General features: G+C 42.3%; 1 long non-coding RNA gene across 1 annotated transcript in view; it reads right to left on the bottom strand.

Annotated features, from left to right (window-relative positions):
* The window catches only part of LOC138959269 (uncharacterized), a 156,751-nt gene that overhangs the window by 57,049 nt on the left and 82,737 nt on the right, over positions 1–16,965 (bottom strand). The window lies entirely within an intron of this gene.

Here is a 16,965-nt window from a genome sequence, read left to right as displayed (position 1 = left end):
GTGCATTGAGGGAATTTTTCAGCAGATTGACACTTATGTCACTCAAGAAATTAATTCCTCGACACATTCTAACTATGCACAGAAAGCACCTATAAACATTTCTTTTTGTGTGTGTGGTGTAGTTTGTCGACGCGCAGCTATCTCGTGCCTAACTAAATTTGAGATGATGGGCCGAATTGTTTTCATGGGAAGGACTGTTGTGCCTTAAAAGCCCCGTTAGTGGACCGAATGAATTATTTTATGCGACGATTTTAAAGAGTTTTTTTTTAAATTTATTTTTTATTGGGGAGGGGAGGGGGGGGAAGCGGAGATAGGCAAAAGAACATTGAATCGGTCCCGAATAGCCAAATAGGCTGAAGGTATATTGAAAACCAACAACCAACCAATCGACATCTGTTGAAGCGTAAAATTGAGAGGGGTAAGAACGAGTTCCACTCTCAGCCGCTTGGCTGAATTAAGTGTTCTACTTACTGTCTCCATACACTGCGGGCCAAGCAATCGAACTTCATGGAATCAGGGGAAATGTGTCACTTGTCCCTCGAAACTTTCACTTCAAAACAACTCAGCTTTTTCTCTGCAATGAGCTCGGAAGTTTTCCTCTGACTGCAAAAGCCGACCGTCAAGGGAAATTAATAAGTAGTTCTCCTCGAGTGCCAACCTTCTCTGAATTTCGATAAATCCACAACACTTCAAAGAACCTACGTCAAAGTTGAGAAGTGGGTGTTATTTTTACGCGCAGGAAACGCTGGAAGTTTTGATGAATAAGCGGGGTAAAATCAAAAAGTAAATGAGGCGTTTGATCTTTTTCCAATCTTAAGAACAACAGTCGGCTTTCTTCCCGTAAGGGAAGGTAGACCGCAAGTGTGCCGCTCTCAAAATATGTTTTCAATACGGGTTTGTGTTTGTGAGTTGTTATGGGATAAACTATGGCGGTCTTGTTTCCAGAGAAATGTTGCCCGGAAATGAGTGGTAGCTGCTGCGTCGGTAGCTAGTTCATGTGTGTGTGCGTGTGTGTGTGTGTGCGTGTGTGTGTGTGTGTAGCAATAACTTCAACTGTTTCAGATTCCTGTTACTTGGAATATTTGCAGTCTACTCTATTCTAGAGTAAATAAATGAATAAATACATAAATAAATGTTAAAATAAACGAATAAATGAATGAATTAAAAATTCTAACAGATCGACGCTGCAAACCACTGATACTTCAAACAGGCAACTTTCGCCAAGTTCAACACTCACAAGGTCAGAAGGCGACAGGTGCATTCAAGGACCACGTAATGAGTTACAGCGTTCAACCATCAACACTTTTTATCTTCTCACCAACCCCAGCGAGAGAGGAATCACGGTGTACAACGAGTAGTTCTCGTAGTGGGGGGTTCCTCGCATTTACACGGAGAGCTGGAAGCGAGAAGTGATGAAGTCCTCACCTCACCCGATAGCGCAGTGGGTAATAGACGCGTTCTGTCACCCTCTACGGGAGGGTCAGACCTTTACAAGGCTGGGCCGCCCGTGCTGTGTACGGAAGAGTAAGACCTACCTTGGTACATTCACCAGTGTAAAGTAGTGCTCCCATGGAAGATTAAAGATCAGTATGTTTGTTTGTTGGTTTGTTTTGCTGTTTGGTGTGTATGTCTTTTTGTTCAGTTGTTCGTTTGTTGTTGTTGTTGTTGATGTTGATTTTGTTGATGTCGATGTTGTTGTTGTTGTTGTTGATGTTGATTTTGTTGATGTCGATGTTGTTGTTGTTGCTTTTGTATTTGTGTTGGTTTTGTGTGTGTGCTTTTCTTTGGACGATGTTTGTTCTTGTTCTTGCTCTCGTGTAATTTTGCAGCTAGGCAACATCACCAAGAAAGTGTCATAGTTCTAAGAGATACCGTGTATACTGTATACTATCTAAGACACCATTTTGTAAAGGTGTTCTGGTTAATGTGACCTTACACATGTACAAGGAACATTAATTTTCTGTGATGTAATGTAGACACGCCCAATGTTAAACACGAAAATGGTCAGTAGCTATGCTAATTAATTAAATCCATGTTAATAGCGAAACGGCTACTTCGGGCACACTCTTCTGCGTCAGATTCCCCGTTCCATTCATCCCCGTCTTTGTCAGTATTGGCGGTGACCCATACGTTTGACAACCAAATGGAACATACACCTGTCATCTAACATGTATACGCGTGCAATTTTCACTACTGTCAAAAGCAAAGACAAAGAACAGTCATGGAGAATGTACAATAAATTTACAGTCTGCACAGATTTTCAAAACGTACGTTTACAATTTTGGTTAACTTATACTTTCAAACACAAATGTTAAGGTATTCCTGGTGCGTGGTGCCATCATCCCAAACCGCAGGCCAAACTGTGTATAGCTCCTGAGGCGATTTGATAGTTTTTTTGTGAGTTTTTTCCCCGGTGTTACACCTTAAAGATAAGTTTGTGTACTATTCTTGTGAGTTTTAAAGCTGCGTAATTAAGGGTGCCAACATCGTACAGAACTTGTCATGGTTAGAAGCGATGTGCAAACGAACGTTTCACAACCAGTTTTGCGAGGATGTTTTCGGTGGGAAGACGTCAAGGCATGTGCGAGGCAAAATCGTTGAAAAATGGTCAATGTAAAAAAACAAAAAACCTGACGTCTTTGTATCCTTCGTGTGTGTTTTTTCTTATTTGTTCTAACAAAAGACAAACATTTTTTTCAACCCCGGCATTTTTTTTCAATAATACAAAATGAAAACACTGATCTGGTCGGTTATAGTGTTTCAAAAAAAAAATGTCCCTAAATATTTCAGCCCGTCTGCGTTGTTTCTAACATAAACCAAATGTTTCATCTTTTTAAACCTGACGTATCACTTTTCACCCCTTTTCTGTTTTGCCGAGTCGCTTGTTATTCATGCTAGGCGCCTGCAACCTTATGCGTCTTTTTCCTTACTTTTCTGTTTTCCCTTGACCCAGGAAAAAAGTAATGTGTTGCTTTTCCTGTTTTGGCCCTTTACATCTTTGTCTGGGGAGGTTATGGGCCGACGGTTGTCTCAGGTCGACAAGCGAAGATCAAACATCGACATGTGACTCTGCATTAATGTGCACAGGTAAGTTGTAGTTCATTTAGATTTGTCGACCTTCCTTCGTCTTCTTCTACGTCTTCCTAGCTTGGGGTAGGGATGAAGCCTAGCCGTAATTCATTATTCTTTGGTGTGCTATGCTATACGCAAAGATGTGTGATTGTCACTGACAGCCGACAATAAAAAAAAAATACTAAGAGAAAAGCCATTATAAGGAAGATCTTTAAGGAGGAGAGGTGAAATCAGCTTATCACCAAATAGACTTAAAATAGTCGTAAACATGCCGGTACTTATGACAAAGAGCTTACTTGTTTCAAGTTTTTTTTAGAACACGGGAATCTGTATGCTTTCCAATACAATCAATGATTTTATCTCCAGACGTTTTCCCCAGGTCGTCTAAAAAAAATCTGTAACATGTTGGATTATAATGTCCAATGATGTGTTTTTAAAGCTCCCTGAGCCCGCTATAATTGGTGGTGAATAGGACTATATCACACCGTGCTGTTATTATTATTTCAAGTTTAGATTTTAAGTGTATACTTTGAGTGTATATCTTTAGTGTATATTTTAAGCGTATACCTGGTAGAGAAGTGTGTATTAAGCGCAACTTCCTGTCCGGGTGATTTCGGGTTTCGGCAAGCCAGGTTTAAGAACTATCGACGATTGCTGATTTCAAGTTTTCAGTATCGATCTTTCAGCTTCATGCCGACAGATAGATGACATGTTTTGATATCGCTTGACACGACTGGTTTTCAAATGTGTTCGACAAAAAAAGTTTTTGGAACAAATCAAATGCTCAACCCTGAGCTGTACGCAATTTCCCGATATATAAAATACACCTATACTGTGGTGGAAAAAGACATAATTATACGTTGCTACTCCTTACCACCCATAAAACGGAGCAGCTAGTGTAGCAGTAATGGGCATGTTATCAAAGTTATAGCCCGCTGCACACTTCATGTGTATTTTCTGATAGTGTTTGATAGTCCCGACATCCGGAACTACGTTTATGTGAAATTGCATACTGCTACATGAACATACGGAGTGTGCTGTTTATGATGAATTACTTTCTGTCATACCTGTTGAGAATGATGCGCCTGCCTCCAGCCCATAAAACAAGATCTCTAAATAAATAATATCTAAGAAAAAAAGCCCTCAGCTAGACCGCTCTCAAAGTTTTAACATACGATTTTGCGTTACAAATAATGTCACCGCCCAGGAGGACTGCCTTAACTTTGCAAAAAAAAAGTGTTTTAAAAGCTGAATACAATTCTTATAATTGGCAGAGAAAGAGCACTCATTTGAGTGTTGGATTGTACCTTCACCATGTAGGTAAACCACATGTCCACGGTCATCCTGAACTCAGGTCAAAATGAGTTCGGCTCATTCTCTCCGATTTTTTTTTTTTTTTTTTACATATTTAGAGCTTTTTGTAATGTATTATTGATATAAGCAGATTCGCGATCGTCGATAATGATTTTTCATGGCGTTTTGTAATTTTTAAATTACAAAGGAATTGATATGTAAGACAGTTTCAAGCGAGCTATTTTTCGCGGCTGTATTTACTGTGCAAACAACTCTAAATATGGCAAAAGTGTCACGTGATAATCAACCGTTTGGTTTCAGCGCTCAATGGAGCAGACGATTTTTTCTGTAACCAGTTGACAGTGATGAAACCATATATATTACGGTCTCCTTCCGGCAGCGCTAGCAGTCCCAAAATTTCGACTTGTTTTGACCTTAGAACGATGTCTTTATCATAACTGTGAAGAACAGAACGGAGATCACTGTCGAAGTCGGCCAAACTGCAATCATTTTCGTCTCGCGAACACTGATCTCAAATGTTATCATTATTTCAAGTTTCGATTTTAAGTGTATACTTTGAGTGTATATCTTTAGTGTATATTTTAAGCGTATACCTGGTAGGGAAGTGTGTATTAAGCGCAACTTCCTGTCCGGGTGATTTCGGGTTTCGGCAAGCCAGGTTTAAGAACTATCGACGATTGCTGATTTCAAGTTTTCAGTATCGATCTTTCAGCTTCATGCCGACAGATAGATGAAAAGGGTCGAACAGGAACACTGAGACCAAGGTCACCATGATCAGTGCTCGCGAAAACCATATGGGAGATAACTCTGAATAATGCCTGTATCAGAGAAGGGTCGAACAGGAACACTGAGACCAAGGTCACCATGATCAGTGCTCGCGAAAACCATATGGGAGATAACTCTGTTCAGGATGGTCCACGGTGTGTCATGGCTACAAAGTGACTTTTAGGATTATCGCCTTCAACAAGCTCAGCTTACTCAGTTTCGAGTCGAAGTAAATGACATCGTCTTCAGAACAACTTCCCGTGGTAAGAACACTCTTACAGGTCTTGTCGAGATCAGTTTGTTGTCGACTTTTTCACGCTTGGACAAGGCACGTACCGCTTCTTGAGCGGTCATCGTGTGAAATTAGCAGGAAACAGTTACCGCGTCCTACCTCGAAAATAAATACATCGACACCAGATCTGGCGACCCTATTGTCCCCAGCGAAGTGTTTGTGTGAAAGCCGTGGCAGGGACAATATTTTGCTACTTTTGCCCGGCAAACGCGTCAGGGTGGAAGCGTGTTTTCGCTGTCCAAGAAAAGGTCCGTTGACACAGTGAAAATGACCGCTGGTCAGCAAAATGAGGCCTGTGATGAGATGCTGTAACGTGACTGACCGCTCACTCGATCGTGATTTTCCGCAACAAGTCATTGGACGCTCCAATGACTGCTACACGATCTGAATAATGCCTCGTTCATTTAAGCCTCTTGCTACTGATTTTGAACGATTTCTGGTCGATTTTTACCAGCACAGAATCCTTGGAAAAATGTCACCATGTGAACAACTTCGCCACCACTGGACCATTTCGCAACTGGACTAACACAGGTTCTACTTGGGTAATTTAACAATAATGTTCGGATGTTTTTTACATTTAGTAAAGTTTTGACTAAATGTTTTAACATAGAGGGGGAATCGAGACGAGGGTCGTGATGTATGTGTGTGTGTGTGTGTGTGTGTGTGTGTGTGTATGTGTGTATGTGTGTGTGTGTGTGTGTGTGTGTGTGTGTAGAGCGATTCAGAGTAAACTACTGGACCGGTCTTTATGAAATTTTACATGAGAGTTTCTGGGTATGATATCCCCGGACTTTTTTTTTATTTTTTCGATAAATGTCTTTGATGACGTCATATCCGGCTTGTTGTAAAAAGTTAAGGCGGCACTGTCACACTCTCATTTTTCAATAAAATTGATTGAAATTTTTTTCAAGCAATCTTCGACGAAGCCCGGACTTTGGTATTGCATTTCAGCTTGGAGGCTTAAAAATTAAACAATGACTTTGGTCATTAAAAATCTGAAAATTGTAATTAAAATTATTTTTTTATAAAACGATCTAACATTATGTTCATCTTATTCTTCATCATTTTCTGATTCCAAAAACATATAAATATGTTATATTCGGATTAAAAACAAGCTCTAAAAATTAAAAATATAAAAATTATGATTAAAATTAAATTTTCGAAATCGATTTAAAAAGAATTTTACCTTATTCCTTGTCGATTCCTGATTCCAAAAACATATAGATATGATATGTTTGGATTAAAAACACGCTCATAAAGTTAAAACGAAGAGAGGTACAGAAAAGCGTGCTATGCAGCTCAGCGCAACCACTACCGCGCTAAACAGGCTCGTCAATTTTACTGCCTTTCGCACGAGCGGCGGACTACGGTCATTGTGACAAAATGCAGTGCGTTCAGTTTCTGTGAGTTCCACAGCTTGACTAAATGTTGTATTTTCGCCTTACGCGACTTGTTGACATTTTTTGGTCGAAATCAAATCCATGCAAAATTGTCGTAATATGACCCGAATACCTTCTCGGAGACTCCAAGTGTCTTCTCGGCGATGGTGATCAAGTTGTCAGTCTCAGTCCGTTTCAAGTAAATTGACTGAATGTGTTGCCAAGAGGTCCCCAAAGAGAGCAAGCGCGAGCACTTGCGTATCTTTTTAAAATGTTGTACATGCCTATACTATAGGCGCGCAATCACAAACACACACGCGCACGCGCGCGCGCACGCGCGCCCGCACACACGCACAACAACACGCAAACGCACTCACACACACACACTATAGACACACACAATAACACACTAACACTTACCTGTTTTTGTGTTAGGAATGGAAGGGCTATAAATAGTTATGCCGAGTCAGAGTACTCTTGTGACGAGAGACACACACACACGCACGCACAGCCACGCACACACACACGCACGCACGCACACATACAGGCACGTACACACCCACACGCACGCACACGAATATACCTATCCATCTATCCATTGGCTCTGAAGTCCATACACTTTTGTCGAAAGTATGTCAAGCGAATTAGACTGTGTACAGTTTGCGACATCAGAAAACTCGTCTATCTATCTATCCATTCCCTGACACTAGAATCGACAAACTCGAATTGGACCGTTAATACGATTTTGCGACAAACTAAAGGGGGAAAAGGGTAAAGCAAAAAACGGTCAGATTTCACGCCTTTGGGGAACAGGTTGCTGGGATGGAACGATGTTGACATAGCCTGTTTCATTGTTTATCCATTCATCACTCGGGTTTGACTACAGCTTTGTTGGATCTTCCATTCACTGCTTGAGTGAACACCGCTAGCGACGATTCATTAATTTTACACGCGTCTGTTTGTACTGAATCGTGACGGTGAACTGATGCGTAGAGTTGGTGGTGACAGGGTTCATTATTATAAGGCTCGTACCTCAGATCTCTTTATCGTCGGCGTGTGTGTGTTAGTGTGTGTGTTTGTTGGTGTGTGTGTGTATATATATATATATATATATACGACTAGTGTCTGTCTGTTCGCGATGCATGGCCAAAGTTCTCGGTGGATCTTTTTCAAATTTGGACACCGTATTCAGCTACACCCCGGACACAACCTCATCGATGAGATATTTCAACACGTGCTCTCAGCGCGCAGCGCTGTGCGCGCTGAACCGATTTTTTTGTTTTGTTTTGTTGTTGTCGGGATCCACTACCAGTAACTCTTCCTTATCTTCTCCAGTGTTTTCAGCCGCGATTATCTCCCTTCCTCCGTGTGGCGTCAATCCATATTCCCGTTACTACGTTACTATTTTTAGAAGGTCACTGCACGTTACTATTTTTAGAAGGTCTCCAGTGTTTTGCGCGTTTATCTCCTTTCCTTCGTGCGCCGGCGAAGCCGGCGTACACCCGGCAAAGCCGGGTCCCAGGCGCAGCCTGGTATTCGGCTCTACTTCTTCCCGGCGAAGCCGGTACCCGGCGAAGCGGGTAATCATCTAGTCTATATATATACGACTTGTGTGTGTGTGTGTGTGTGTGTGTGTGTGTGTGTGTGTGTGTGTGTGTGTGTGCGTGTGTGTGTGCGTGTGTATGTGTGTGTGTCTGTGTGTGTGTGTGTGTGTGTGTGTGTGTGTTCGCGATGCACGGCCAAAGTTCTCGATGGATCTGCTTCAAATTTGGTGGGCATATTCAGGTAGACCCAGGACACAACCTGGTGGATAAGAATTTTCAACACGTGCTCTCAGCGCGCAGCGCTGAACCGATTTTGGTTTTTCTGTTCATCCATTCCCAGTAACTCTTCCTTATCTTCTCCAGTGTTTTGCGTTTATCTCCCTTCCTTCGTGTGGCGTCAATCCATATTCCCATTACTATTTTTAGAAGGTCACTGTCCACAACGCTCAATCCATATTCCCGTTACTATTTTTAGAAGGTCACTGTCCACAACGCTCCTTATCTTCTCCAGTGTTTTACGCGTTTATCTCCCTTCCTTCGTGTGGCGTCAATCGCGTACGGTGCGCCACACCCGGCGAAGCCGGCGTACGGTGCGCCACGTACCCGGCGAAGCCGGGTATTCGGCTCCACTTCTTCCCGGTGAAGCCGGCTACCCGGCGAAGCGGGTATTCATCTAGTATATATATAAATATATATATATATGTGTACGTGTGTGTGTTTGTTGGTGTGTGTGTGTTTGTGTATGTGTGTATGTGTGTGTGTGTGAGTGTGAGTGTGTGTGTGTGTGTTTGTGTGTGTGTGTGTGTGTGTGTGTGTGATTGTCTGTCTGTCTGTCTGGCTGCCTGGCTGCCTGTCTGTCTGTCTGTCTATGTCTGTGTGTGCGCGCGCGCACTTGTCGGCTATGTCATTGCTTCGCCTTTGTTTGTGCGTGCATACATGTGTGCGTGCGAGTGTGTGTTGCATGTAGACTTGTAGATACATTTATCCAATAAAAGACACATAAGTTCACAAATACGTAGATAAATACACAGGTACAAAAGAAGGAGGAAATTAGGCGAAAAGGCGGGTAGAACTAACTGACCAACACAGGAGAATATCCAGCAGCAGAAGAAAAATAGGCCTAGTTGTTACTGCTATCAGTTATCATGACTTCCCCCAAACACTGGAATTGTCAAAACCAGAGGTACATTATGATAAGAGTAGATCATATACCTGTGTCAAAACGCGTTTACAGATCGGTTGTGTGTGTGCTTTCTGGTGCACGAGAAACCTAGAAGACCACTAGGTCAACCGATCTGTAAACGCGTTTTGACACAGGTAAATGATCTACTCTTATTATAATGTACTTCTGGTTTTGACACTGATTCCACGTGCTGTTGTATCCTTTGTCAAACGTTTACGAACACGTGCCCTCACAGTTAACCCTTCATTGTTCCTCCCATCCCACACCCCAAACCCCCACACCAACCTTCCCCGTATTTCAACAGATTTCCGTGTTTTGTCCAAACCAACAATTTTGGTCGTGCGACGTCCCCTAGCCCACTTCTAACCAGCATGCAGTAGCAGTAGTTGGTCACCCAACACCGCTAGTTGCTGGCCATGTCAACATATCAAGTCTTCGCAGCTTGTGGGCCTGTGGGCAAAGGCATCATGGCCCGTGTTATCGGTACGGGTGTGATATGCAAACACACTGATTGGCCAATACTGTCGCTGACCCGTCCGATCCCTTCAGTCGCCAGTGGTCTTCTAGGTTTTGAGTCCTCCGCCGCCGTCCAAGCCGCCTTCTTGGCCAAAAGCTGTCATGCTACGGGTAGGTAGGAAAGCACATCAAGGATTTTAAATAGACGTAGACAGAAGCTTTCAACTTGATTTTTTTCTATTGACCACTACTGTCGCTGCTGACCCGTCCGATCCATCCAGTCCTCAGCGGACTTTTAGGTTTTGAGTCCTCCGCCTTCATGTCCAAAACCTGTTATGATCAGGGGCGGATCACATTATTTACAAGGGAGGGGGGGGGGGGGGGTCCCCAAATTTCTTTAAGGGACAATTCGACGACGCGTAGCGTTTAATTGAGGACACGAAGCGTTCGAAACCTCCTAGGGGGGTCCGAAGGGATGCAATCTGGTACAATCTGTGCCATCAGTTTTTCTTTTTTTTTCACATTTCTTTCTTTCTTTTTACATTTAGTCAAGTTTTGACTAAATGTTTTAACATAGAGGGGGGAATCGAGACGAGGGTCGTGGTGTATGTGTGTGTGTCTGTCTGTGTGTGTGTGTAAAGCGATTCAGACTAAACTACTGGACCGATCTTTATGAAATTGGACATGAGAGTTCCTGGGAATGATATCCCCGGACATTTTTTTCATTTTTTCGATAAATGTCTTTGATGACGTCATATCCGGCATTTTGTAAAAGTTGAGGCGGCACTATCACACCCTCATTTTTCAATAAAATTGATTGCAATTTTGGCAAAGCAATATTCGACGAAGCCCGGACTTTGGTATTGCATTTCAGCTTGGAGGCTTAAAAATTAATTAATGACTTTGGTCATTAAAAATCTGAAAATTGTAATTAAAATCATTTTTTTATAAAACGATCCAAAAATACGTTTATCGTATCGTTCATTATTTTCTGATTCCAAAAACATATAATCATGTTATATTCGGATTAAAAACAAGCTCTGAAAATTAAAAATATAAAAATTATGATTAAAACTAAATTTCCGAAATCGATTTAAAAACAATTTCATCTTATTCCTTGTCTGTTCCTGATTCCAGAAACATATAGATATGATATGTTTGGATTAAAAACACGTTCAGAGAGTTAAAAAGAATAGAGATATAGAAAAGCGGGCTATCCTCCTCAGCGCAACCGCTACCGTGCTTTTCTGTATTGTTAATTTCACTGCCTTTGCCACGAGCGGTGGACAGACGATGCTACGAGTGTACGGTCTTGCGGAAAAAATGCAATGCGTTCAGTTTCATTCTGTGAGTTCGACTGAGCTTGAGTAAATGTTGTATTTTCGCCTTACGCGACTTGTTTCTTTTTTTTTCTCTTTTTTTTTTTTAGGCTAAAGGGGGGGGGGGGTGGTGGGTTGCAGAAACCCCGGAAAATCCCCCCTGGATCCGCCACTAATAATAGGGAGCATATCAAGGATTTTCAATAGACATAAACTTCGAAGTTTGCTTTGGCCAGAACTGCGCAGTTGAACCGGCCGCCCTAAGTGGACTTCTGGGATTTGGGTCCTCCGCCGTCCAAGTATAGCCTTCCTGACCAAAAGCTATGATAAGGGTGGGTAGGAAAGCACATCCATGATGTTCATGAGACACAAACTTTACTTTCTATTTCGCATTGGCCAGTACTGTCGATGACCCTTCCGATCCCTCCAGTCCTCAGTGGACCTCCAGTGTTTATGTCCCTCGCCGTCCATAGCCGAGGTGCACGAGAAAGTTACCAACCGAGTGAGTGTGAGCCGCGGTGATGGATTGGTTGAACTGATTGAGATTTGTTGTGATTTCAACGAATCAGACCCCGCGGTTTTTTCTCTCCCGTTTGGATGGCACCCACTTTTGGTTCGTGCACCACAGCCCAGGTCGCTTCTTTGACGGAAAACTATGACTAGGATGGGTGGGAGTATTCAGCGCATCCGCGATTTTCAGCAGCCATAAACTAATTTTATACAGGCCAATACTGCCGCTGACCAGTCTGATCCCTTCAACTCTCCGTGAACTTCTAACGTGTATTCTGAATCTCCGCCTTGCAGATCTGTCCTCCGACTAACCAAAACTTGTTCAGGGGGAGGTGGACATTTTTCAGCGAATCTGTGGCTTTCCAGTAGATATGAAATTCTTACTTTACTTTTACTTAAGGTTTTGCTTTTTTCCTCTTGCCGAAACATCAAAACTGTAATTGTGAAATGGAAAAATGGTAAATCCTGATTCGAACTTCACTCAACAAGCGAGCCACTCGGAATGGACAAAGGTGGGGGCCCGGTAGCTCAGTTGGTAGAGCACTGGACTTGTGATCGGAAGGTCGCTGGTTCGAATTCGGGCCGGGACGTACACGGGTCAACTTTATGTGCAGACCCAGAGATGGAAGCCATGTCCCGCCCCCGTGTCACCACAATGGCACGTAAAAGACCTTGGTCATTCTGCCATAAGTGCAGATGGCGCTAATACCACCTAAACACGCATACACTTGTGTATCTCGTCGAAAGCCACGAGGGCGTAAAACTCGAATCATATAACCCATATCTTGTCCTTACCAACCTTGAGACCTTGGTCATTCTGCCATAAGTGCAGATGGCGCTAATACCACCTAAACACGCATACACTTGTGTATCTCGTCGAAAGCCACGAGGGCGTAAAACTCGAATCATATAACCCATATCTTGTCCTTAAGAGGCCAAATATTTAGCATGTAGGACATAAAGCATTCTCTCTTTCCATGGACGAGGCACACGGGTATCATACCTTTGGACCACGGTCAGAACAGGGGGCAGTAAGGCAAGAGTAGCCGCGGTGGTGAAGGTGATAAAAGGACTCGCCGGTCCCTCCCGCACCTGGACTGTAAAGCCCACTTGAAACAGGTGCCAGTCCTCCGGCAAACACCTCCGCACAATGGCCCGCATAGCTCACCGTTTCTCTGCAGTCACAAATGGTGGTCTCTTTCTCTTGGCCCACGCTGCATTCCCTTGCTATGGTGTGGCCTTACTTCTGGGTCCACCTCACTGTGGTAAAATTGTACTAAGGTGAACGTTTGACTAAAGAATGAAATACTGCATCTGCCTCTCCTCAAGCACAAAGTTTACCATCTCTCTCCAATCACAAATAATGGTGGTCTCTTTCTCTCGTCCTATACGCTGCATTCCCTTGCTATGGTATGGCGTTACTTCTGAGTAAATTGTTGAATTGTGGTAAAGTATGTATCCGCCTCTCCTGTAGCACAGACTTAGCCACCTCTCTCCAATCAGAAAAGATGGTCTCTTTTACTTGTCCTTCCCTGCATTCTCTTGTTTTAGCACGGTGTTTCTTCTGAACCCAGGTCGCTTGGTGAACTGCACTAAAGTAAATGTTTTAGCAAAGAATGACATGTTCAGTATCTGCCTCTCTTGTCCAAGGTACCGCTTAGTTCACCACTTCTCTCCAATCAGAAATGGTGGTCTCTTTTTCTTATCCTACCTTGCATTCTCTTGCAATAGTATGGCGTTTCATTGGGACTCGCATTGCATGGTGAACTGTGATTAACTAACAAAAGTGAACATTGCACTAAAGAATGAAACAGCATCTTCCTCTCCACTGTCTGAACCGCGTAGCTCGCCGTGTCTTTGCAGTCAGAAATAGTGGTATTTTTTCTTCCTTGGCTTTTGCCTTGTTCTACCTGCATTCCCTTTACCTTGATTCTTCTGGTCCAAGTCACTTGGTGAACTGTGGTAAGGTTGCACTAAATAATGAAAAGGTATTGATCAGCCTCTCTTGTCTAGATATTGCCTGGTCCGTCCATTTAACTGTTCGTCTGCAGTGAGAAATGGTGGTCATTTTTACATTTAGTCAAGTTATGACTAAATGGTCTAACATCGAGGGGGGAATCGAGGCGAGGGTCGTGGTGTATGTGTGTGTGTATGTGTGTGTGTATGTGTGTGTGTGGGCGTGTGTGTGTGTGTGTGTGTGTGTGTGTGTGTGTGTGTGTGTGTGTGTAGAGCGATTCAGACCAAACTACTGGACCGATCTTTATGAAATTTGACATGAGAGTTCCTGGGTATGATATCCTCACACGTTTTTTTCATTTTTTTGATAAATGTCTTTGATGACGTCATATCCGGCTTTTCGTGAAAGTTGAGGCGGCACTGTCACGCCCTCATTTTTCAACCAAATTGGTTGAAATTTTGGTCAAGTATTGTTCGACAAAGCCCGGACTTCGGTATTGCATTTCAGCGTGGTGGCTTAAAAATTAATTAATGACTTTGGTCATTAAAAATCTGAAAATTGTAAAAAAAATATTTCTTTTATAAAACGATCCAAATTTACGTTCATCTTATTCTCCATCATTTTCTGATTCCAAAAACATATAAATATGTTATATTTGGATTAAAAACAAGCTCTGAAAATTAAATATATAAAAATTATTATCAAAATTAAATTGTCGAAATCAATTTAAAAACACTGTCATCTTATTCCTTGTCGGTTCCTGATTCCAAAAACATATAGATATGATATGTTTGGATTAAAAACACGCTCAGAAAGTTAAAACGAAGAGAGGTACAGAAAAGCGTGCTATCGTTCTCAGCGCAACTACTACCCCGCTCTTCTTGTCAATTTCACTGCCTTTGCCGTGAGCGGTGGACTGACGATGTTACGAGTATACGGTCTTGCTGCGTTGCATTGCGTTCAGTTTCATTCTGTGAGTTCGACAGCTACTTGACTAAATGTTGTATTTTCGCCTTACGCGACTTGTTTCCTTTGCCTTGCCCTGTTATGCCTTCCCTTGCTATGGCTGTGGTCTAGCTTGCTTTGGTGAACTGCCGTGAACGCTCAGTTGGTAGAGATCTGGACTGGGGTTCGGATCCGGGCCGGGACGTACACAGAACATGCAACTTTTTGTGCAACTTCAGAGACGGTATCCACGTCCAACCCCAGCTAAACACACCCACACACCTCGGTATAGTGCGACTCTGCTGCTGCTAGCTTTACACTGAGAGAAACCAACACGGAATTTCCCAACGATTGGACAATAAAGTAATGAAAATGAAAAACATAAAAAAAGGGGAAAATGAAAGTTCTCAAGGTTAAGTTGACTCGTTCCACGAAAAACTTTTCGTCTCACGCACCAGCAGATAACGGCCACTTCACTGCTGTCAATTCAATGTCAATTTAATACAACATTATTATCCGAATGCAAGACAAACATAATTTTTTCTTTCGTTTATTCAGAGCGCGTGCTTCCATCATTATAGCATAATTTGATCTTGAGCGTTGTCAGTGACTAACTGTACATAGCTAACCCCCTTCACGATCACCTGAATACTTATTCAACTAAAAGTAACATGTGGAGATGGTATTTCTCACACCTTTCATGAAAAGAGCGTCTTCCCATGCATGATTTAAAAGCCTCACATTGGATGAGCGTCATCCCCTTTCAGCATGACAGCGACCACAGCCTGTTGACAACATGTAACATCAGCAATGTGCCTTTTTACACAAAGAATGAGATCTAAAACATTTGTCAGCACACATTGGATGAGCGTCATCCCCTTTCAGCATGACAGCGACCACAGCCTGTTGACAACATGTAACATCAGCAATGTGCCTTTTTACACAAAGAATGAGATCTAAAACATTTTGTCAGCACACATTGCATGAGCGTCACCCCCTTTCAGCATGACAGCGACCACAGCCTGTTGACAACATTTAACATCAGCAATGTGCCTTTTTTACACAAGGAATGAGATCTAAAACATTTGTCAGCACACATTGGATGAGCGTCATCCCCTTTCAGCATGACAGCGACCATGCACAGCCTGTTGAAAACATGTAACATCAGCAATGTGCCTTTTTACACAAAGAATGAGATCTAAAACATTTTGTCAGCACACATTGCATGAGCGTCACCCCCTTTCAGCATGACAGCGACCACAACCTGTTGACAACATGTAACATCAGCAATGTGCCGTTTTTACACAAGGAATGAGATCTAAAACATTTGTCAGCACACATTGGATGAGCGTCATCCCCTTTCAGCATGACAGCGACCACAGCCTGTTGACAACATGTAACATCAGCAATGTGCCTTTTTTACACAAGGAATGAGATCTAAAACATTTGTCAGCACATGATAAGCAATATCTTTATATAATGAAAATAAACGCAGTCGTCTACGCGTAAATCAACAGCACCTTTTAAACGGATAGAAACTGTAGTCACATCCATCAGTCTGCACATGAACATAGAAACAAGTTCGTTTGTTTGTTTGTTTGTTGTTGTTTTGGTTTTTCTCAGGACACAAACAGCAAGTTTAATTCCCATAGTACAGGGTGCAGTCCCCCTGGTTTTGATGATTGTCGTGATATGTAACTGTTTTCTTCCGTTTCCTGGCCGTATTTATTTGTTTGTTTGTTTGTTTGTTTGTTAAAATCAGTTTGTTTGTTTGTTTGTGTGTGTTTGTTTGTTTGTTTGTGTGTTTGTGTGTTTGTTTGTTGTCCTGTTTGTGTTTTTAAATACGATTCTGTTCTTTTTATCTGTGTTGTGTTTGTTTTTCTTCTCACGTTATTTTCTTTCTTGTTTTCAGTCAGTTTCAGTTTTAGAAGGAATGGAGCAGGTTGTGAGTGTCGAGTGTTTTAGGCAGTGACAAAAACGATATAAGACAACTCTCGAATGTTCCCATTCCTATACATGTGCAATCAAATTTACTTATTTACTGATTACTTCTTCATTACATGTTTGCATAGACTTATTTATTTATTGGCCACCCTACTTTTGCAACATAGCCATGAGAAATGGAACTCAAATCAATATGAGCAAAAGAAATCCATAGGATTCAATCACAAAGCAATTTGGCGGGCATGTCTTGGATTTCCTTTTCCATTGCCTAACCGCTCAGCTTAC

This window comes from Littorina saxatilis, linkage group LG2 (genome assembly GCF_037325665.1).
Source record: "Littorina saxatilis isolate snail1 linkage group LG2, US_GU_Lsax_2.0, whole genome shotgun sequence".
Taxonomy (NCBI): Eukaryota; Metazoa; Mollusca; class Gastropoda; order Littorinimorpha; family Littorinidae; genus Littorina; species Littorina saxatilis.
The sequence above is the reverse complement of the archived record's forward strand: the minus strand, read 5'-3'. Positions and strand labels throughout refer to the sequence as shown.